Source organism: Protopterus annectens, chromosome 5.part1 (genome assembly GCF_019279795.1).
Source record: "Protopterus annectens isolate FY-2018-M chromosome 5.part1, PAN1.0, whole genome shotgun sequence".
NCBI classification, from domain to species: domain Eukaryota; kingdom Metazoa; phylum Chordata; order Ceratodontiformes; family Protopteridae; genus Protopterus; species Protopterus annectens.
In genome coordinates this window covers 602,730,462-602,754,770 of record NC_056736.1, presented here as the reverse complement: position 1 = coordinate 602,754,770, position 24,309 = coordinate 602,730,462, and the positions used below count along the sequence as shown (strand labels likewise).

The following is a 24,309-nucleotide window of genomic DNA, read 5'->3' as shown; positions in this document are numbered from 1 at the left end:
GGCGCATCCAGGCTTGCCTCCTGAGGGCTACTCCCGAACTAGCCGCCCTACTTGCCCCCTCGGCTGCATACGAAATGAGCCTCATGGACGAGTTGACACTCAAATTGAGGGTAGACACCCGGGCGTTAACCGTGTGTGCTAACGCCTCAGGTACATTACCCGTTAAAGTATCTCCTAACTCCTTGAGGAGATCTCTCTGGAGCAGAGTAAAATGACAAAGATAGTTCAGCGACCGCAGGGTGAAGGTCGCTGATGAGAGGGGTACACTTCCCGTAGCGGTCCATGCTCCTGGACTCCTTGTTAGGAGGATGGACGGAAGAAGAAGACTCTGCTACTTCCTGCTGTGTGGCCGCCGCCGCCACCACCATGGCATCTACAGAAACCCCTTTGGACAAGAACTCTTTTCCCCCCGGGGGGGGCAGAAAGAAACTTATTGGGCCTTCTGGGCACAGGTTCCACCGAATCAGGATTCTCCCACACCCTTCGACAAATTAAATCCAGGAGCTTGAAGGGTGGGGACACCCAGGAGGTGCAGGGTTGAGCTCCAAAGGCCTTGAGGAATTGGACGGCCAGTTGCCTCTCTGTCTCAATATCTCCAGGATGTCGGAGAAAGAGACGTCATCAGAGGATGACTTGGGGGACCCCTCTGACTCCTCGAGGTCGGTATCAAAAGTGAGAGACTCGTCCTAGGAGTCTATGTGCTTCCTCTTGCACAACTTCTTTCTGGGGGGCTCCTCAAGCACTGATTCTGAAGGACCCTCAGAAAGTTTGGGATCGCTCATGGGGGTATTCCCAGACCTTTGGGCTCCACCATCCATGGATAGGGGGGCGTCAGTGGCTCTAGCCGGGGTGGAAGGGGACAGAATGACCGATCCGGGTGATGTAACTGAAGATCTGGCCAGTGCGCTCCTCATGGCCTCGAAGGCGGGTCCCCCCCGAATCCGAGGACCGACCAGCCTCAGAGGCCACGACCGGGGTCGGGGTTCCCCGAGCCGATGCACAAAGGGGAGGCTTGGAACCGACAAATGTCCCGAAGTATCCCCCTCGGGCCCGACAGAGGAAACCAGAGTACCAAAACCTGTGGACGGGACCGACATGGTTGGAGCCGATGTCAGCACTGATAAACCCTTGGGGGGGGGGGGTATCGGAGCCGGCACAAGAACATCACTCGGAGCTGAGCACACCGGCTCCGAAAACAAGTAAGTGCTCGAAGGAGGAACTATCGACACAAGCATCGGGATGGGCTCCGGAGCAGAGAATAATTTAGCCAACACCGGCGACTGCAGGAGCCTCTGAACCACCCTATCGACATCCAAATCGGACAGCCTGGAGGACTTGGAGGACAGAGAGGGGGATTGGGATCTCCTATCAGGAGAGCCATGCCTAACACTGGGAGACCGGCTCCAAATGGGTTCCAATAAAATTGGAGCAGAGGTCGATTCCAGCACAACAGATACCTCCTGCGGCCCCGAGGACAGAGGAGCCGAGGAGGTAGAGTCCAGTTTAGAAGTTTTCTCAGGAGGCTCCAAGGAGACAGACTGAGCCGGAGATCTTTTCTTCGCCTTCGAAGCCTTAGACCGAGTACTCGAAGTAGAGTCTAAAGACTCTACAAACGAAGGTTTTAGGAGTCCCTTCAATATAAGTTTATTTTTTCTTTCCTGTAGCACCCTCGGACTGAAAGCGTGGCAAAAGCTACAGGATTCTTGCAAGTGAATTGCTCCTAGGCAATACACACACACGGAATGTCCGTCCGTAATAGACATCTTGTAGCTACATTTGGAACATTTCTTAAAACCCGAAGGTTTATGTTCCTTTTGATCCTTAGACATCTCAAGTAAGGTATTAAACACCAAGACGAAAGGGAGACCTAGCCGGGAAACAGCAAAGGCGGGAAAAGTACAGTTTCGTACTTACCATAAATGTAGATGTTAGAGTGTAAACACTGCTGCAGTCATTACACTTGGGTTATCCTGCCATCAGGCGGTTTCCCAGTCGGCCTGAGTTCCAAAGTCTTGGTCCGGCGTCGGTTACTGTCGCCTCCTCCCTGATGTCAGTGCAACAGGGGTATACAAGATGCAGCAGATGCCATTTTCTTCAGTTTTTCTTGCCCCAGATGTCAGGTGCCCCCAAATAGGTAGGCAATTCAAATTGCTAGTAAAGTATACAAAAGAAAAGCAAACAATTTTCAGATACCAGCAAATACTCCCCGTTAGTAAAGGGTAGAAGACCTAGGTACGTACCAGAAAGTAAGAGGGGAAGGAGGGAGGGTAACCTGGACTGCAGCAGTGTTTACACTCCAACATCTACATTTATGGTAGGTACAAAACTGTACTATGTTCATCATGTTACACTGCTGCAGTCACTACACTTGGGTGGAATCCCAAAGCTGAGGGAGGGTGGCTGGTTCTATAAGGCATTAGGGGTGACTATAAGGCCCTGCAGCACAGCAGTGGCGAAGCCAGCTCTGGATTTGGAGTATAAAAGCAAATGGTAATGCTTGGTGAAGGTATGCACAGAACTCCATGTTGCTGCTTCCAAAATATCTTCTGTAGGTACTCCTCTGAGGTAGGCAGTTGAACTGGCTGTTGCCCTGGTGGAGTGAGATCTAATGCTGCTAGCTACTGCTTTCCCATGGTGTGTATAGCAGAAAAGTATACAATGTCCTATCCAATTTGAAATAGTCTGTTTCGAAATGGCTTTTCCCTGTGCTCCTGCAGCATATGCTACCAATAATTGCTGAGATTTTCTGAAAGCTTTGGTTTTGTCCAAGTAGAAGCGTAACTGCCTGTGAATGTCCAAAGAATGTAGCAGTCTCTCCCCTTTGTTCTGTGGTTTTGGATAAAAAGTTGGCAAGTGAATAGTTTGGTTTAGAGCCACACTTCATACCACCCTTGGCATAAACGTAGGGTTAGTTCTTAAAGACACCCTGTCCTGCTAGAAAATGAGGAAAGGTTCCACTGCCATTAGTGCCTGTAATTCTGAAACTCTTCATGCTGATGTTATTGCCAGTGGCAGAGCAGTTTTACAAGATATATAGTTTAACTCTGCTGTGTTAGCTGGCTCAAAAGGAGGTAAAGTTAATTTTTCCAAAACAAAGTTGAGGTCCCAAGTTGGAGTAGGTGCTCTACGGGGTGGTCTTATGTTTTTAGCCCCTCTGAGGTACTGTTTGAGCAAAGAATTAGAGAAAATTGGTGGATCCATGTTGTAATGAGCAGAAATGGCAGAGGCGTGGATCTTGATGGATGAGAAGGAGAGGCCCTTGTCCAGCATCTCAGTTAAATATTGAAGTATCTGAGGAATGTTTGGGACAAAAGGATCAAGGCTGTGCGCCTGGTTCCAGGCACAGAATCTCTTCCATTTATCCGAATAGGCTTTCCTGGTGCTAGGTCTTCTGGCCTCCAGAATGACATCCATAACCGCTTTGGAGAGAGGCATTGCTTGCTTGACTAAGGAATTTTCCATGCAGCTAGGTTTAAGGTCTTTAGCTGGCTGTGAAGTATCTGATTGTTGTGCTGTGTCAGCAAATGTGGGATAGGAGGTAAAATCCAGGGTGGTTCTTGTGCTAAGTTCTTTAAGATTGGGCACCAGTGCTGGCATAGCCAGTCTGGTGCAATCAGGATCATCTTTGGCTCTTCTTGCCTGGCTTTTATGAGTACTTTTGGAAGGAGAGGTAAAGGTGTGAAAGCGTATACTTGCAGATTTTTCCAGCTGAATGAGAGGGCATCCACTTTCCATGCTTGTGGCTGGTAACTCCTTGTGCAGAATTTCTGTATCTGGCAGTTCATTGGGGAGGCAAACCGATCTATGTCCGGGCTCCACCAATTTTGTGTTATCCTTCTGAATATTTGTGGATTCAATTCCCATTCATGGGGATCCATGATGTTTCTGCTTAGGTCGTCTGCCAGTGTGTTTTTCTCTCCTGGCAGGAATTGTGCTTGCAGATGAACTTGGTAATCTAGAGCTGTGTTCCACAAGGTCATGGCTTGTCTGCAGAGGGGGTAGGAGTGTGTGCCTCCTTGCTTATGTACCACATAACTGTGGTGTTGTCTGTCTTTAATAGTAGTGGTCCTGGATGTAGTAGGTCCTTGAAAGCTATAAGTGCATTCTGCATAGCTAGCATCTCTTTTTGATTGATGTGAATATGGCTTTGCTCTGCGGGCCACTCGCCCTGAATACATTTTCCTGCCATGTGTGCTCCCCAGGCATAATCCGATGCATCTGTTGTCAGTGTTTGCCTGGCTGTGGGTTGAGTAAAAGGCTGTCCCTTGTTGAGGTGACAAGCTTGAGCCCACCATCGAAACTCCTGTTGAAGGCAAGGAAGTAGTGGTATAACAGTTTCCAAATTTTGACAGTGTTGAGACCATACACTCTTTAGGTACCATTGTAGTTTCTTCATATGCAGTCTGGCATATGGAATTAGTAGAATGCAAGATGCCATGTAGCCCAAGGCCTGCAGAATTTTTCTTGCAGGGAGTTGGGTCTTTGTTGCCATCTATTGAAAGTATCGAGTCAGTTGTCCTTGCTTGTCTGGCGTGAGATAAGCCATCTGGGCCATTGTGTTCAAGCTGGCACCCAGGAATATTATCTCTTGTGATGGCACTAGTTTTGATTTCTTTTCGTTTACTGTGTACCCCAGGCAACTTAATAACTTTTTTACGAACGCCAGATGTTTTAGAATAATGTCCTTGCTCTCTGCTTGAATCAGGCAGTCGTCCAGGTACGGATAAATTTGAATTCCTTTTTGTCTGCAAAATGCAATTACTGGTGCCAGGCACTTTGTGAAGACCCTGGGCGCAGTAGATAAGCCAAAGGGCAGTGCAGAGAATTGATAGCGCACTGAACCAGCTATGAATCTGAGGTATCTTCTGCAGTTTTATCTGATAGGGACATGCAGGTATGCCTCCTTGAGGTCCCAAGTCACGAGCCAAGCTTTCTTGCCCAGCATGGGAAGAAGCTGCTGTAGTGTCAACATTTTGAATTTCGGAACATCCAGGTAAGTGTTTAGAGAAGAAAGATCCAGAATGGGTCTCCAGGCTTTGTTCTTTCTGGGAACCAGAAAGAGTCTGGAGTAAAAATCCTTGTCCTTGCTCCTGTGGCGGTACCTTTTGAATAGCTCTCATGTCCATGAGTGCTGTAATTTGTTTTTGAGCCTCTGCCCATTGATTTGGTGGCAGATTTGGAATTCCTTTTAACCTTGGCAGAGTGTGAAAGTGGAACCTGTAACCTTGAGATACAATGTTGAGAACCCATTTGTCTTTGGTGACGCAATGCCAATTGTGATAAAAAAAGTGCCAGTTTTCCTCCTAAGGGGGCTTGTCAAGAGAGCTGTTTGGCAGCTGTAGTGGGAAGTCATTGAGGCCACCTTTTATATGGTTGGGGCCTGTCTTCCCCTTCTTTCTGGCCTGGTGTACCCCATTGTTGAGGCCTGTAAGGACCTTGTGCTTGACCTATACCTCTTGGACGTCTGTATCTGCCCCTTTGAGGTCTGTCTGTGACTGGAAAGGACCAATTCTTTGTTGGCCAATTTCGGCTAAAAAGAGGAGGCTGAACCTGTAAGAAATCCTTCACAGTTTGCATAGATTTTGCCTTATCCTCCGTCTTCTTTAATACCTCCTCTGCCTTAATTCCAAACACCACATCCCGCTGCAAAGGTGCATCCAATAATTTTGCCTTAACATGATCTGGTAGTGTATGTTCTTTTAACCAAGCATGTCTTCTAATGACAGAGCCTGTAACTGCTGCTCTACAGGAGGCCTCTAAGGAATCAAAACCACTTTGCAAAGTATGTTTTCCCACTTGTTCAGCTGCATGCAATAAATCCTGCATTTCTTTAAAATTAGGAGGATCTGAATCTGGAAGCATCTTTTGTTTCAACTGAGACATCAAAAATTGCTGATATTTTAGCATGTGAAACTGGCAATTTTAGGCTCTCATTGCTAAAGTTGCAGACGTATATACTTTCTTTCCCCATCTGGCTAATGCTCTGAAATATCTGTCAGAGGGAACTGGGTTCTTTGCTGATGAGGCCTTAATCCCTTTGGGTCCCTGAGAAATAAATAGTTTCAGGGTCAGCAACAGGGCTTTTATACAGAAATTTGTGAGAGTCTGGGACTCTGTAATATCTATCAGGTTTAACTGGGGCTGGAGGTAAGGAGTCAGGGTTTAAGCTGGATTCAGTGTGCACATCATCCACAATATGTAACACTGGCGGGATAGCAAGGGGTCTGTGTTGAGGCAATAAAAGGAAGTCTCTGAGCCTCTTCTTGGATTCAGAGTAATCCTGGCCTTCCCAATGGAAATGTTCCCTCATGGTATGTAAGGTCTCCCCAAAGGAGTAGTACTCCGGTGGAGAGGCTGATGGAATTGACTCCTCAGCATCAGAATCCTCATAAGGGGTAAATAATATCCTAGGTCTGAGGATGAATCTGAAGAAATGGACACCTGGTCGGAAGATTCATAGTCTGCATCCTGTCTGGGCCCTTTATCAGGAGGGGGATGGGACCCCCTGATCAGGGTGATTAGGTCTTCGGCCATTTTGAGCATTTGTTTCTTAGGCATGGAGGCCTGTCCTGGGGAATGCTGTATATATTTCTTTGTTTTTAAGGGGGGCTTAGACTTAGCAGAGGCTTTAATGGTTAACTGGGTAGGTTTGAAAACACCCTCTGAAGCTGTGGATTGTTCAGCTACTTCGGTTCCCTCTGTAGGGTTAGTTTCGGTAAGCTGAAACCCTTGTGCATCCGAAGGCCCAGCCAGCTCCACGTGGGAGTCGGAGGCGGTCTGTGGTTCGTGGAAGTGGTTGTCAGGGGCTGTGTAGGCGCCTCGCTGAAAACCGGAGAACCAGCGACCGGCCTAGAAGAGGCCTCATAGTCAGTTTTGGGCCTCGGATGCCGGTCCTTGTCTTTGCGCTTTTTATGTATTCCGGTCATCGGAAGTTCCGATGGCATGGTGTAATTAAATTTTCTGCCAAAATAATGTCGGGCAAAATCAAACCGATGTTTAATGCGTTTGTTAAACCTAGCACAAAACCGACAACCAGCGACGTTGTGGTCTGGGCCTAGGCATGGGATACAATAGGAATGTAAATCCTTATGAGGTATTTGCTTCCCACAAGAAATACAGTTATTAACTTTTACTGACTTCGGTCTGAGGAAAGAAAAAGTTTCCCCAACGGGGTACTTAGCTTTGTAGAAGACTTCGGTTCTGGATTCAGGAATGAAAATCTCAGGAGTCATTCGACCGGCACTTACAAACTGCTTTTGCTTCGGGCACCACGCGGCAAGAAAGACTGAAGAAAATGGCGTCGGATGCATCTTATATACCCCTGTCGCACTGACGTCAGGGAGGAGGCGACAGCAACAGACGCCGGACCAAGACTTTGGAACTCAGGCCGACTGGGGAACCGCCTGACGGCAGGATAACCCAAGTGTAATGAGTGCAGCAGTATAACATAATGAACATCTATAGGTACACACAAAAACCCAAGAACCTAAGTAAAACGGTTCTAGAAACTACAACACACAACTCGACCAGAGGAAAAAAACACACTGAAATACAGGAACCAAAGCACAAGGTAAAACACTGCACAAAAGGGAGGACTAGGTCCGCTAACTTAAACAGGCCTAGCCCACCGGAACAGTTAGGGATACCATTCACACACAGACAACACTTAAACCAAATATAGATGGTATACAAGAAGAAATAGCTTTTATTTGAATCACAACAATTTTCTGAAGAGTAAAATAGAAATTCTGAGGTACTTAGCCACAGCCAAGCGAGAACACGTCCTAGCTACACGAGCGGCAAACGAGATCTGGGGCTACGGAGCACTGCAACATGGGATACCTGTTTAGCCCAGCCAATTAGAGACTTCATGCTAGAAAATAAAAGTTGGCCGAGTCGGAGCTGATATTACGCTCCGAAACCGTGAATAAGAATGTAGGCGAGATTGGACTACATAACATCCTTTATGGTCCATGCTCAGGTCAACAACAATTTATACTAAAAATCTATAATATTCTATTAAATTTCCCAAATCACTATTCCATCCTAGGGGGGAGATTGGAATGCCGTAATTGATGCTAGTATTGACAGATCTAACAAAAACAAACTATACAACTCACAAGCCTCCCTTGCCCGGTTAGACCTTGCATATGACTTTGGACTTGTTGACCCTATATCCTTTGTTGTTGCTTTGAGATTCATCTCCAATTACACATACTTCTCCAGGTGCCATAACTCTTGGTCATGTACAGATTTCTAATATCAGAAATATTAACAAACTGTCAACTACAGTACACAAGTGAACCAAGATTTTTTTTCGGACCACTCAAAAATCACCCTAAGGATAAGTTTTACTCAACAGCCCTTTGTAAATCATAACGGATGTAATTGGTATCTTAACAATATTTTACTTAACCCAACTGTAAAACTAAAGATAGCTCAAACCCTATTAGAGCTTACCAATGATCCTCGGAACTCTAGTGTCCCATTTGACATTCAATTGGGTAGCGTGCAAAGCTACACCAAGAGGAATATTTATTCAAAAATCTTCATACCTTAAAAAAAGAAAAGAAGAAAACCGTCTCATGTCCGAAATCAGAGAACTAGAGGAGAAATGTCAACTGAATCATTCTTCTCTAATAGAACACGAGATGATAGGTAAGCAAAGAGACTTATTAAAACTCCATCAATCAAATTACTCCCTGCAAGAAATAAAGTTAATTACTAAATGCGTGAATGGGCGTACCTTCGTTGAAGGTTGTGCGTCAGGGCTGGCAACTCGGCACATAAAAATCTATTGCCAAACATTAGCGAACCGGAGTTCCGCTGTGGCGACCCATAACCGGGAAAAGCCGAAAGACACAACAACAACTAGATATTCCGAATGGTTACAAACTCCCTAAGGGATTAGCTAGACTAACTGATAAACAGTCCTCACCCAGGATAGCTCTGATTAAATACCAAGGTATGCTCTACAAATCGGACGCCCAAATTGTAAAAACTTATTTTACCAAATATACTCAGGAATATATGCTAGCTATGAACACCAAATTTCAAATTCAGTAATAAATGACTACCTTAACAACATCACATTCCCAAAGCTAAATGAAGAACAGAAAGGAATATTATCTGCCCCACTGAGTCGAACGGAAATATTAGAAGCCATTAAAAATCTTAAGTCAGGGAAAGCTCCAGGCCCAGATGGATATTCCCCTGATTTTTATAAAACTTTTAAAGAGGCCCTGGCTCCAATTTTACTTAAGCTATTTAATAGTATATCTATTTATGGAATTTCGGACCTCTATATCAATTACTCTAAGACCATTCTAATCCCCAAAAATAACTTAAGACAAATCGAATTCTAAGAATTACAGGCCAATTTCATTAATGAACATTGATGTAACAATTTTATCATCTGTATTAGCTGACAACTTAAAAAGGTGATCCCCTTCCTTATTTCTGAAGAGCAAGCAGGTTTCATGTCCAACAAACACACATGGGATAACACTTTAACAATGGAATCTATGATCAGTCTTACCAAGGACGACAAAAATCCTAGATATGCCATGATTTTGGATGCATCGAAAGCATTTTCGATGGTTGATTGGAACTTCCTATTCACAGTGCTACCCCACTATGACATACCCATCGAATACATTAATATTATCAAATCTTTATACAACAGCTCTTATACGTGCTTATATATAAATAAAAAATCGTCGCAGCCAATAAAAATCTCAAATGGAACCAGGCAAGGATGTCCCCTCTCTCCCCTTCTCTTTAAATTATACTTAGAGACATTCTTCTTATCCCTAAAACAAAAAACATACCATTCAATTCCCAAGATTCTAGATACCAAAGTTACCCTGACCTCAATTGCGGATGACCTGAACCTTTATTTTGAACACCCCTTAACAGACACCAAAAAAATTAATCACCACACTGAAAACATTTGCACATATATCAGACTACAAAGTTAACCAAGACAAAGCCTGTATTTTCCTAATTAACCCACAAGCACATAGAGAATACCTTTTCCCAGATTCTCCCTTCCATATTGAATACTCCTGCAAATATTTAGGGGCTTGGTACGAAAATTCCTCACTTTCTATATTACACTCTAACCTAACGAAAATATGGATGGCACTATCACAAAACATGTCTAGATGGCAACAACTGAAACTTCCTATGCTATCCAAAACCTCAATTATTAAGATGAACATTCTCCCTAAAATTTGCTATCACTTTCACACATCCCTATCCTTCATTCCCCAATATATTCTTTTCTAAAATCCATAAAGCGTTTGCTAAGCTCATCTGGAATCCAAAGTCAGTAAGGATGTCTTATCAAAGACTTACCCTCCCGAAAGATATTGGAGCTCTTGGACTGCCAGACCTAGAATTGTATTATAGAATTCCACACGCTAGCAAACTAATTAAAATTGCTAACTACAGGTCCAACAATCAAGCACCGACCCCACCCCCACCCCCCCTTGGATAAAAATGTGGTTTAACCATACCTTAAGAAACAACTTCAACCCCAAAGCTCTTCCCTTCATAGACCCATGTGTTCTTAGAAAATTAAAGCTGCATCACATATTAAAAGAAAAAAAATCAAATCTTTTCGTGGAGTACTTAAATCCCTGAAACTGGAGAAAGCCTTCATGCTACTGCAGCCTGTACACTTAAACCCTAATCTCCAGTTGAATAGGAACATTATTAACTTCAACGACTACCTGCTAATCAAAAAATACACTATATGGGATATTCACAGAGAGCCATCACTTACAAATCTACGGGAAGTTCTAAGCTTATCTAAAAAATATACCTTAATCCTGCGACAAATTATAGGAACTTACTGCCATTTTCCCTTCAGATTTCAACATAGATGGTCCAGCTCTAAATCTGGTCTTTAAATTAATAGAAATTTTAACCAGTAACAAGAGCATGGTATCCCTTGCCTATAGACAATCCTACACCAAGATAAAGTAGTATTTGCGAACTACTGGAATCAGCATGGTCTGAATTTTTCTAAGGAACAGAAATTATCAGCCATTAAAACTACTCTCTCTTTCTCCCCTTTTAAAAAGTTTATTTATATACAATAGTGTTACTGCGGTAGCGTTGTCGCCTCAAAGCAAGACATTGTCCCATTCGATTCTCAGCTAGAGCGTCTTCTGTGTGGAGGCATACGTGAATGGGGTGTGCCTTCGTTGAAGGTTGTGCATCAGGGCTGGTAACCCGGTACGTAAAAATCCACTACCAATCATTACCGGACCGGAGCTCCGCTGTGGCGACTCCTAACCGGGAAAAGCCGAAAGACACAACAACATATGATTACCAATAACTTATACTTTACACCAGTCCACCTAAATAAATTTAATCCGAATGTCTCAACTGTTTGCTCATGTTGCTCTTACCCCCAAAGCAGACATCCTACACATAAGTTTGGTTTTGTAGATACTCACCTAGTATTTGGTGTTCTCTTAAGGTGAGACTTCAAAAAATGGGATACCACAAATCAACCTTTTCCTGGGAAATGGCAGTGCCACATCACAGATATTAAAAAAAAAAATCACATTTTAATCACTGTCTACTTGTCAAATTCTACATTACCAAAAATTGGTTGGATTGTACTAAATTGTCATGGATGGGTTTTAGGAACATGGCGATTAAATATATTACCTCGCAAAAACTGTTATTAACTAGTCCCCAGAGACGCATATACTTTCAAAAGTTCTGGAATACCTTATAGGTTCGTACTGGGCTATCTGCCCGAAGGCATATATTAGCCCAGCCACATTGTGCGGTATTCACCACCCCTTCCGTAGTACCCTAGACCCTTGTACTAGCAGCTAGTACCCTTGGCCCCTATCTAGTAGTGCTGTTGGTGTGATCCCCGGTGTGAACTTTGTTACCCATCCACTCATCAAGGTGCCTCTTGAGTGATAGTGAGGGGGCTCTGTCTTATGTAGATCGGGAAACTGTTCCATAGTAAGGGAAGTCTCTGCGAAGGGAATCTATCCCTCCAGCATGTTCTATTCATTGTTGTGTTGAGGTTTATATCCCTAGAGCGTGTAGCTCGAGTAGATTTGGTTTTGCTAAGATGGAGCATGTTCAACAATTCTGGGTTGGACATGGCTCTGTACGTTAGACAGAGATCGCCTCTGAGAAAGCGGTATGCAACAGAGAACAGTCTTAGCTTTTTCAATCGTGCTGCATAGGGCAACTGTTTGAGGCCAGTAATCCTCTTGGTTAGGTACCTTTGTGGTCTCTCCAGCTGCTGGAGATGTCTAGCCAGGTACATTCCAACTGGTGCATTGTACTCAATAATGGGTCTGATGAGGGAAGAGTAGAGGGGCACCATTACATCCTTAGATCTTGATGCGAACCCTTTTGTGATCAGATGGGTCACACAGAAGGATTTTCTAACCACTTTGGCAACATGGTTATCAAAGGAAAGCAGACTATCTACTTAGGTCCCTAGATCCCTTATTTCTTCTTCAGATTTCAGGGGATTACCTCCTATGTTGTAGTTTGCGGGTACTCTGTTTTTTCCAAAGGGGATTACTACGTATTTTTTTGCATTTAGTTTGAGACCATGGCTTTGACACCATGCATTAGTCTCATTTAGGCCCTTCTGGAGGATCTCCATGTTGGCCGGAGACTATTATAGCACCCAGTTTGCAGTCCGCAAACCTATTTGAAGTATTATCTGATAAGTAGCATACTATTTAACTCTGAGGACTCGGACTTGAAAGCTGCTACCTTATTGCTGCTTCTTTCCTTTTTCTTTCTTTTTTTTTTTCTTCTCTTCTCTCCTATTTACACTGCCCAATTGTTGTGTGGCTCAGATGTCGAATAATTTCCCTTAATACGATTGCTTCTTCAGATGCTACATAAATGATTATGCCTTGTGTATAGGTGTAATGTTGATCTGCTCACTCATGTGTATACTATTTTTGTTAATGCAGATGTATATCCACATGCAGCACTGCTGTATATAGATTGTGTATATATTGTATTCCTCTATCTTGTAATTGAATGACACTCATTCTGCAAGTGTTTTGTGAAGAATGTTATACTGAAAATCAATAAAAGTTCTATTTGAAAAAAAAGACTTCTGCATTCCACACCACACACAAGAGTTACATAGCCACCCAATGAAAAAAAGACACTACATCACAACACACTATTCCAATAAAATGTAAGAATTACTTTTGTATAAAAAGGCCATTTGCTCATCTCCCTTTTTCAGAGTTCTTGGCAAAATGTTCGGGGAATAGCACAATTACTGAATTACTTTACGGGTTGGCACATAGTTTACCTGTCTAGCCTTCATTTTATAATAATTTATTTTACATCATGAAGAGATGCTCAATGTTCAACACTGAATGCCTTTTACTGGATCAGTCAAGTGAAAAATATCCTCTGCAAAGAAAGCTGCTGACTGTTCATTACCGTTTTACTTCACCCCCTCCCAATTTGCTATCTTCCTCTAACCTTGGCATAACTAAATCGTCTACAAATACTTCCATTTCTTTTTGGTTTCCCCATTCTTCTGATTTATACACATTTTCATAAACATTTCCAATACATGTCTAAAACCACTGTACGATCTTTTCCTAGTATTTGGCTCCCCATGTATCGCTGCAACACCTTCTACTTTCTGTTGCTTAAGTTGTTGTGCTAAAAGTTTTTTTGTTCTAGAGATGTTATCAATGTAATCTTTCTAAACTCGTGCAGGTTATCCTTACACTCCCTTAAATTTCCCCTGTAGCAAACTGCAGTCACACCGCTTGAACACCGACATACCACTTCTACAATACTTCAACATTTGTCAGCCTCTCAATGATTCCCATTACATCTTTTTCATATCATTTCTCATTTTACCAGGTCTTTAAACTCCATTTTCATTAATCCCACTCACCATCAACACCTTTAGAAGCTTATCTTTCCTAAGAACTCTTGAATCATATCGACTATCCATTTCTTAAATTCTTCTCTAACAAGTAGGTAACTATTACACAATGCTTGGCCATTTACATTCTAAAACGAGCACGCTAACTGGCCAGCCCAACTAGCGTGCCCATTGTAAATCTGAGAATATACCAACGGAAAAAGGTCCGGTCGCCCGGATTTTTTTCAGTTGTTATATTATTTAATTTTTAACTTTTATTCAGCAAAAGTAAAAACAAAATTTGTAGTCCGGACTCCGGACATACGAGAGAGACATGCAGAAATTACAAGGGAAATCAGGAACGTTGTTTAAAATTAAAGACATGTACAGGATTTCCCTTGTATTTCCTCCATTCTCTCTCCTACCTAAAACTTCCCGAACTTTTTTTTTTTTTTTTTTTAATTAAAAAATAAATAAAGGAAAAGCGGAGCAACAGAGATCTTTTCTCCATTGCTTACTTTCCCGAGCACTGATGTACTGGGTATGTGTGGGAACGCAAATCCCATACGCATGACAAGTACATCAACACAAGGAAGCAGTATACCACCAGTGGCGGAAGAACAGTAATGCGCAGTTATTCAAAGACATTAAGAAAAGTAAATAGTTTTTTCTTCAATAATGTTACTGTACAATAGTAATAACAGACTCCGTGGTTGTGGTATATTGAAATTTACACACGGATGGCTTTATTAAACCACTCTGGCTTTGCCCACGTGATTTAACCATGCCAACCATGGGTAAATCTTCAATATACCACACCGACGTAGTCTGTTATTGCTATAGTATGTCACATTTCTACATCATTACCTTGTCTCTTTACCTTAGCTGTTACTGGGGCATGATCTGATGTAGTTATTGGATGGGTCTCAAAGGTTTCAATTTAGCGCACATGCTCATGTGACAATTTCTATCCAGTCCAGCCTAGTTAACGTTTCTTGAGAACATGTTCATTCTGCCAAAGTTTGCGACTGAATTCACATCTTCCTACCAAATATTCCCATAAACTTCAGAAATCTACTTTCTTTTTTATAAATTAATTGCATGTCCCCCGATTCATCCTAACTACTGTAATTCAGGTTCTAATCCCCACTCAAATATTTCCTGCTGAAAGCTTATTATCTCTTGCAAAATTATCCTACGTTCCACAAGGGTAGTTACAGGCGAAATATTAAAAAAAGTGCGCATCAGCGTAATCCAAGTCTTCCTCCTTTGCCAATAACCCCTTAATACTAAATATCTCCCTTTTTTCCTGTTCTCATCACTATCAGACACTTTCTCACAAGCAACATTACTACTGCCCTTCTCCTTTGTTCCAGATATTTATGTCCGGCCTGAAATCCTCTCTTTGGCAAATTCATTTTCTCATTTTTATATAAATGCATCTCCTTTAAAACACTGTAATCTGCCCCTACACTTCATATAATTCAGTACATTTTGCTTTCATCTACACATGTAAGGCTGTTTTATAACCTGTGTTAATACCGACAAAGACATTCTTAAAAAAACTATTACGCTGGTTATAGTCGGACATATTATACATGACAGTTTGACTATGCACTGCCATCTTGTTTGCATGCCTGCACACACTGATTGGCATGCTGATCTTGTATGTACATGTTTTTTATCTTGTTTGAACTCACATTATATTTTCCCAGACTTTGATAAACAGCCAAGAAAAAAGTATTTAAAAAAATTAAGTTTGTCTAAAATGCGCTTTTTAGATCTGAGTAAGCACCCAAAACTACATACACTTTACAAAAGGAAGTCTAACCTCTCAAATAGGAAAAGTTGCCCCGAATTAATGGCTACACCCACAAGCATTACTTAAAGTTACATAAACCATGCTAATGCAAAGGTTACAGCTTGTACTCACACAAATATCTCTGTTCTTACCTCTATTCCCTCCAAGATGTGGGAAAAATCATTCCCATGCTTTCAACAAGCATTAACTTTTGGCCTACAGAAAAAGTTTATACGCCAAGCCTAAAACAAAATTAGGCTTAGTTACATTTTAAGCATTACAGTCCCAAAGCTGCTGAGAAGGCAGCTATTTGTACTACTACCCACTTCCCAGTTTCGAACTTCATTTTCAGTGGACTGCTTGCCAACATCCCTCAATTACAGGAACTAAGTGTTTTTTCTTTTTCAATGCATCAAAGAACTAGAAAAGAAGTTTACAACAGTAGATTAAAACTGCTGGAGATACCAAAGTGGGTCGAGAGGAACAAAGGCCTCTTTTTGGGGGGTTTCTTGTTCGGAGTTGCTTAGAAATTATAGAATGGAAAAAGGGAGCTTAAGACAATTTTATGGAAAGAAAATACTAACAAAGTAACTCTACAGAAGTATAAAAAGAGGGAAAAAGTACAGTTGTGTACACGTACATAAAATGTAGATGTCAAGAGTGTATTCACTGTTGCGGTCAACACATTTGGGTCATCCCTGCCAGGGTAGCCCTCGGTGGGCCCAAATACCAGAGACTTATGTGTCGGTTGCTGTCGCTTCAGGACCAACGTCTGGTCATCAGTAGTATAAAGTAAAGCAGCCGTCATTACATCAGTTTTTCTTGCCCTGTCAGGAGCCCCCAAGTGGGAGCCAGGATATGGTGGAAGAATCCCACCAGTAGAAAATAAACACCAAAAAGTTCCTTGTAAGGAGAGAGAGAAAAAGAAGAGGGGGAGGGAGGGTAACCATGACTGCAACAGTGAATACACTCCAACATCTACATTTATAGTAAGTGTACACAACTGTACTATGTTCTTCATGTTTCACTGTTGCAGTCATTACATTTGGGTTGATTTCCAAAGCGGAGGAAAAGGGTGGAGGCAGTCAAGGAGACTAGGGGCTGGCTAGGATGCCCTGCAAGACTGCAAGTGGCAAAGCCTGCCCTGGATTTGGAGAAGATATTCAGATGGTAATGCTTGGTGAAAGTGTGAACAGATGTCCAGGTGGCAGCCTCCAGGATGTCCCTGGTGGGGACTCCTCCGAGGATTATTGCAGAGGTGGAGGCTGCTCTGGTGGAGTGAGTCCTGACTCCCTTAGGGGGAGGTTTCTGTGTTGCTTGTAATGGAAATGGATGCAGTGTGCTATCCATTTGAAATGGTTTGTTTGGAGATGGCTTTGTCCTCTGCCCCTGCAGCAAAGCTGACCAGTAATTGATCAGTCTTCCCTGAATGATTTAATCCTGTCTAAATAGAATCTGAGCTGTCTGTGCACATCTAGAGAGAGTGCAGGATCCTTTCCTCCTTTTGTGAGTTAGGGAAAAAGGTGGGCAAATGAATGGATTGGTTGAGAGCCACACTGGACACCACTTTGGGCATGAAGGATGGGTTAGTCCTGAGGGACACCCTGTCAGCATGGAAGATGATGAAGGGCTCTACAGCCACGAGTGTTTGTAGCTCGGAGACTCTTCTGGCTGAAGTGATGGCCAAAAGAAAAGCTCAAGGAGAGAAACTAACTCTGCTGAAGATGCTGGTTCAAAGGCGGGCAGGGTGAGCTTTTCCAGCACAAAGTTTAGGTCTCAAGCTGGGGTAGGTGCTCTTCTGGGTGGCCTCAAGTTGCGAGCCCCTCTTAGGAACTGTTTGATCAGAGGGTGTGAGAAAAGGGGGGTGCTCAGTATGAAAATGAGCAGAGATAGCAGAAGCATGAATTTTAATAGAGGAAAAGGAAAGGAGAGACCACTGTGTATCGGGTCAGCTAGGTAATCCAGGATGAGAGGTAGGGAGGGCTGTGCCATATCAGCTCCCTTAGCATGAATCCAGGTGCAGAACCTTTTCGATTTGTCAGCATAAGACTTTCTAGTGCTAGGACGTCTAGCCTCATGTATAACATCTAGAACCAGTTTACTGAGATTGGCAGATTGATCAGTGGTCAGGGAATAAGCCAGGCTGCCAAATTGAGGGTCTGCAACTGGGAATGCAAGAATTCTCCTTCCCTCTGGGTCAGGAGGGTTGGGGTCTGAGGGAGATGCCATGGTGACAGTGGGGACAGGCTGTGCAGCAGCGGGTACCAGCGCTGGCAAGGCCATTCTGGAGCAATCAGAATTGTCCTTGGTTTTTCCTCCCTTATTTTGAGCAGTAACCTGGTGATAAGAGGTACTGGGGGAAATGCAGAGACTGAGAGATTGACCCAGGAGAAAGATAGGGCATCTACTTTCCAAGCCATACAATGATGCCCCCTGGTGCAGAACTTGCTGAGCTGATTGGTGGTGTGGGAGGCAAAGAGGTGGACCTTCGGGGTGCCCCATTTCTGAGTTATTAGGGTGAAGGTTCTTTAGTCTAGCTGCCACTCGTGTGGGTCCAGAAGATTTCTGCTTAAGTGGTCTGCCAGAGAGTTGAGAGAGCCTGGCAGGAATTGTGCTAACAGGTGGTGTTGCAAGGCAGAGGCGGTGTGCCAAAGGGTCATGGCCACCCTGCATAGAGGGTAGGAGCGAGTCCCTCCCTGCTTGCTGATATACCACATCACAGTGGTGTGGTCTGTTTTGATCAGGAGAGCCTCTGGTGGGAGAAGGGGCCTGAAAGCTGTCAATGCGTGGTGGACAGCTAACCTCTCTTTTTGGTGGATGTGTAGATGGATTTGCTGTGGGCTACATTGGCCCTGTATGCACTTGCCATCCAGGTGTGCGCCCCAGGCATAGTCTGATGCATCTGTGGTGAGTGTCTGGGCTGTGGTGAGAAAGGTAGTGCCTTATTGTGGGAGCAAGCTGCTGCCCACCAAAGAAAATTTTTCTGTAGACAAGGTATCACTGGTATAAGAGTTTCCAGGTCTTGAGAGTGTTGACACCAAAGGTTTAAGTACCACTGAAGTTTCCTTATATGCAGTCTGGCATATGGAATGAGTGCAAGATGCCATGAACCCTCAGAGCTTGCAGGATTTTCCTTGCAGATAAATGGGGTCCAGTGGCTAGTTGAGAGAAGTAGGCTGTCAGGTAAGTTTGCTTTTCTGGTGTAAGGAATGCCATCTGGGATGCTGTGTCCAGGCTTGCCCCCAGGAATATAATCCTTTGGGTGAGTACCAGTTTGGATTTCTTTTCATTGATATAGTGTACCCTAGGGAGGTCAGTAGGGACTTTACAAAGGCCAGGTGCTTGAGCAGCTTTTCCTGTCTGCCTGAATTAGGCAGTCATCTAAGTATGGGTAAATTTGGATATTCCTTTGTCTGCAAAAGGCAATGGCGGGAGCCAGACATTTTGTGAAAACTCTGGGAGCAGCAGATAAGCCAAAGGAACTGCAGAGAACTGAAAGTGCAGAGGATCCTGCCCTGAAACGTAGATATTTCCTGCACGATTCCCTGATAGGAATGCAGAAGTGTAGGCCTCTTTTAGGTCTAGGGTGACTAGCCAAGCATTCTTGGAGAACATGGGTAGCAGTTGCTGGAGGGTGAGCATTTTGAATTTTGGTAACAGCAAGAAGGTGTTTAGAATATATAGATCGCAGATGGGGTGCAAGGTGCCCTCTTTTCTGAGTAGCAGAAAAAGTCTGGAGTAGAAACCTTGGCCTACCTGTTCTGCAGGAAAGTGCTCTATTGCCCTCAGAGAGGGCAAGGAAAGGACTTGCTTTTTCGCCTCTGCCCACTGGTTTGGGGGTAGATCTGGGAACTTTTTTGGTGTTGGAAGAGTGTGGAAAAAAAATTTGTATCCCTGGGACACTATGTTGAGGACCCAGCGGTCGCTGGTAATGGTGGCCCAAATCCTTGTGTGGAAGGGGAATTTTCCTCCTAGGGGCGAGTGCAGGTGGGTAGAAGGAGGGGTGGGGGAGGAGAGTCATTGTGAGTTCTTACCATGAGGGGGTGGCTTTGAACTCCCTGGTTTTGAAGTGGAGGAACTCCACTGCTTTGATTTCTACATTCCCTGTGGCTGCTGTCTGGGGGATCTGCTTCCCCAGGGTCTGGGCTGAAGTGACCTGGTGGGGGGCAGGAAAGGACCAGCGCTTGGAAGGGCAATGCCTGCTGCATCTGGGTGGCTGGACCTGTAGGAAATCCTTAACTGTTTGCAGAGATTTTGCTTTTTCTTCCCACTTTAAGACCTCTTCTGCCCTGGTGCCAAGTAAGTTGTCTTTGTGTAAGGGTGCATCCAATAATTTAGATTTGACATGATCTGGCAAGGGCTGTTCCTTAAGCCAAGCATGCCTTCTAAGAAGAGAACCGGTGACTGCTGCCTTGCAAGAAGTTTCTAGGGCTTCAAAACCACAGTGTAACGTTTGCTTAGTTACTTGATTTCCGGACTGCTTTAACTCTTGTAAGTCTTTAGATTCGGCACAAGCAGGAAAGGAAGACGCTTTTTGTTTGAGGAGTTCCATGGTATGTTGCTGAAATTTTAGCATATGGAACTGACAAATTAGTGCTCTGATAGCAAGAGTACCCCATCTGTCTAGTGCTTGGGAATTCCTATCGGAGGGTGGGATTCTTAGCAGAGGTTGCTTCAATTCCTTTAGGCCCTTGAGAAATTATCTCAGCGTCAGCAGTAGGATTTTTGAAAATAAATTTGTGCAAGTGAGGGACTCTGTAATACCGGTCAGGTTTTCTAGGAGCAGGAGGGAGGATGTCAGGAGTCAAACTGGATTCCATGAAAACACTGTCTACAACATTCAGGACTGGGGGAATGGCCAGGGGTCTGTGCTGTGGAAGACATAAGAATTTCGAGTCTCTTCAGACTGAGGGTAGTCCTGACATTCCCACTGGAAATGCTTCCTTAAGGTATGAAGGGGCTCCCCCAAAGGAAAATCCTCAGGTGGAGAGGCAGAAGGAATGGATTCCTCTGCATCAGAATCCTCATAACCAGAGAGGGGTTGCATGTCTTCATATTCAGATTCAGAGTAATCAGACTCCTCTTCAGATAAAACTACTGGGGACATATCTTTTCTTTTGGAAGGGGTAGCTGGCTTCCCCCGATAAGCATGATAAGGTCTTCCACCATTTTAAGCATTTGAGACCGAGGCAAGGAAGCAGGTGCCTGAGACTGGGTCGTCTGTTTCTTGGGTGTGGTTTGTACTCTGGGCCTTAGAAACTCTGTAGTTTTCGAAATAACAGTAGACGTGAAATAAGTCAGTTTGTGTCAATAATCGGTACTGCGAAGTACTTCCTCAGAAGTCGGTGCCTGCTCAACGGCTCTGGACCCATCCACGGTAGAGACAACCGCAGGATTCTTAGTCAAAGAGTTTTGCGGCATACTGGACTCCAAAAGGGTCTCGGTAGCAGCCTGTGAATCCACAAAAGTGGGCAACATGGACTAAGTGCCTCACTGAGGACCGGAGAACTGATGACTAGCTTATTGGAAGCATCGTTGGTAGGTTTGGACCTATGTGGTCTGTCTCTGTCTTTATCCTTACTTTTTTTGGAAGATCTGCTGCCGGATGGCTTACCGAAGCCATATGGGAATTAGAGGACTGTAAGCAAAAATATCTAGCTACAGTAAGGGCCCGACGACGTATAGTTCTGGCGTTAAAGCACAAAAGTAACAGTGAGGGACGTCGTGGTCTGGGCCTAAACAAGTGACGCAGTAAGAATGAAAGTCTCAGTGTGGTATTTGCTTTCCACAGGCGAGATGATTGTCAGCAAGAAAAAGGGATCCCCAATGGGGTACTTGGTATTAGAAGACTTCAGCTTCAGTTCAGAAGACAAAACTCAAGTAGTGGTCAACTGGTCGACCGGCACTCGTGTGAACTGCTAATGCTTCGGGCTCCTCTGCAAGAAAGGCCGACATAATGGCGACGGTTGCCTTAGTTTATACTACCAACGACCTGACGTCAGTCCTGAAGCGACAGCAACCGACGCAGAAATACTAAGCCTCTGGTATCCGGGCCGGCCGAGGGCTACCCTGGCAGGGATAACCCAAATGTGATGACTGCAACAGTGAAACACTAAGAATATCTTCCTCCTTTGGTGGAAAATTTACTGTGCCTAGTAATGCTCAGAGCCAAGAAGGGATTAACAAGAAGATGGAAGGGCCAAATACCACCAAATATAAAAGAGATATTGTGAAATTACTGGAAATCTTAAGGAAGAAAAAGACAAAAAACAAAATCTTTGCTCTAAAGGCACTGGTTCTATTGCTCTCAACGTGGGCAAGTGTTCCTAAGCAAGTGCTATGCTCGTCACTCTTGCAGACCATTTTAATGCTAGCCAGTTTCATTTTTTGTGCTCAAGATAACCTATCCCATTTAGTTAGAAATTGGCCTTACCCATCCCATTGTCAATAATGAGAAGTTATGTACCTACCATAACGTTCCCTGTTAGTTGTCTTCTTCTCGCCTTCTTTCTTGCTGGATGGGTTCGGAGCCGATCCTCGGCTCCGACTCGGCCAATACTAAAGCTCGAGAGCTATTTTTACCGGCTCGAGGCTCCCCTATATCCCACAATGCTAGGCGGTAAATACCCAGATCTCGTTTGATAGCTAAAAGTATAGCAGTGCTGGTCTCCTAGAGACAGAGAAAAAAGAAATCCACCTCTACAGAAACCTACCTGTATAACTATCAATCAGGGGCAATAGAGGTGGTTGACGCTGTGCAAGATAAAAGATCCCAAGGATCCTCTCGGTCTGTCTGGGCTAGGGGGATGGAGGGTGGGATGCAAGAAAGAAGGCGAGAAGAAGACAACTAACATGGAACGTTATGGTAGGTACATAACTTCTCAATGTTAAGTTGTCAATCTCGCCTTCATTCTTGCTGGATGGGACCGCGTCCCTAGCACCTTTATCCTGGGTGGCTCATCGGAACAGACTCTTGAGTACGGCGGAACCAAAATTAGCCCGGTTTCTGGAGGCCATATCCAATTTATAATGTGATATAAAGGTATGAGGAGAAGCCCATGTAGCTGCTTAACAGATGGAATCTATGGGCAGTCTGTCTTGAAATGCTACAGACGTAGCTAACGCCCTGGTCGAATGAGCTCTAGGTTGTGATGGTAGCTTTTGGTGTCTGAGTTCATAAATGAAGGAAATTAGAGGCCAGCCATCTCGAAAGGGACACTTTGGAAGCTGGAAGGCCCATCTTGCCTTCCGCATAAGATAGGAATAGCTGGTTAGATTTCCTAAACTATTTAGTCCTATCCAAATAATAACGAAGCTGGCGATGAACATCTAGGAAATGTAACTTTTGTTCTGCCTTGCTGGAATAATTAGGGAAGAAAACTGGAAGGTCAATAGTCTGATTCAGATTAGCCTCAGAAGAAACCTTGGGTAAAAAGGAAGGGTTGGTCCGAAGGGACACCCTGTCTTTGTGGAAAACTAAGTATGGAGGACGACTGCAAAGAGCATGAAGTTCAGATACCCGTCTAGCAGATGTTATGGCTACTAGAAAAAGGGTTTTCCATGAAAGCAACTTCAGAGAGCAGGAAGCAGCTGGTTCGAAGGGGGGGGAGAATCAAGGAGGCTAGAACCAAATTTAAGTCCCACTGAGGTGGGGGGGTCTCTAATTGGGGGCTTGAGCAAAAATATACCTTTTAGAAAGGCTTTGCAAAGTTTATGGGACATGATGCTGGAGTCTGAAAAGCCTACATGGAAATTAGATATAGCCGCCAATTGTACTCTAATAGTAGACGAAGAAGAACCAGAGTGAAAAAGTTCTGCCAGGAAGTCTAGTATAGACTGGATAGGTGCAGTGAAAGGGTTTATGTTATTAGTTGCTGCCCAGAAGGAAAAACGTTTCCACTTGCTACTGTAAATCCTTCTTGTAGAAGATTTGTGGGAGGCTATAAGGAGGTTACGGACCGAATGGGAAATTAAAGGAAGCCTGGCTAGGCTAGGAAGCGGAGCAACCAAGCTGTGAGGTTGAGAGATGGGAGGGAGTGGTGCAGCTGACCCGATTGATGGGTCAAAAGATCTGGCACTGGATCCAGATGCCAAGGCTGCTCCAACAGAAATCGGTGAAGGAACGGAAACCATATCTGACGAGGCCAGTAAGGAGCAATGAGGATCATGTCGACTCTCAATGTGGTAGCTTTCTGAATTACTTGAGAGATCAGTGGAAAGGGGGGAAAAGCATACAGAAGTCCCCGGGGCCAATCGTGGACTACAGCGTCCCTGGCGGGTTGACCTGGTAGGGGAAAAAGGGTGAAGAAATCGTGACACTTGCTGTTTTGGGGAGTAGCAAAACGATCGCAGCAAGGTCGGCCCCATTTCTGAAAGATTTCTTCTAGCACTGACTGTTTGAGAGACCACTCGTGTGGTATGAGTATGGCCCTGCTCAACTTGTCCGCTATCACGTTGGACTTCCCGGGGATGTGCGTTGCTATCAGAAACCGCTAAGATGAGATCACCCAATGCCAAAGTCTGAGTGCCTCTCGACATAAGGGATAAGACTTGGTTCCGCCCTGTTTGTTGATGTACCATACTACAGACATATTGTCTGTCTGAATTG

At 44.1% G+C, this 24,309-nt stretch overlaps 1 protein-coding gene across 2 annotated transcripts in view; it reads right to left on the bottom strand.

Moving 5' to 3' along the window:
- Window positions 1-24,309, bottom strand: part of PDS5B (PDS5 cohesin associated factor B) — a 3,703,643-nt gene that overhangs the window by 3,449,459 nt on the left and 229,875 nt on the right. The gene's annotated exons all lie outside the window — the stretch shown is intronic.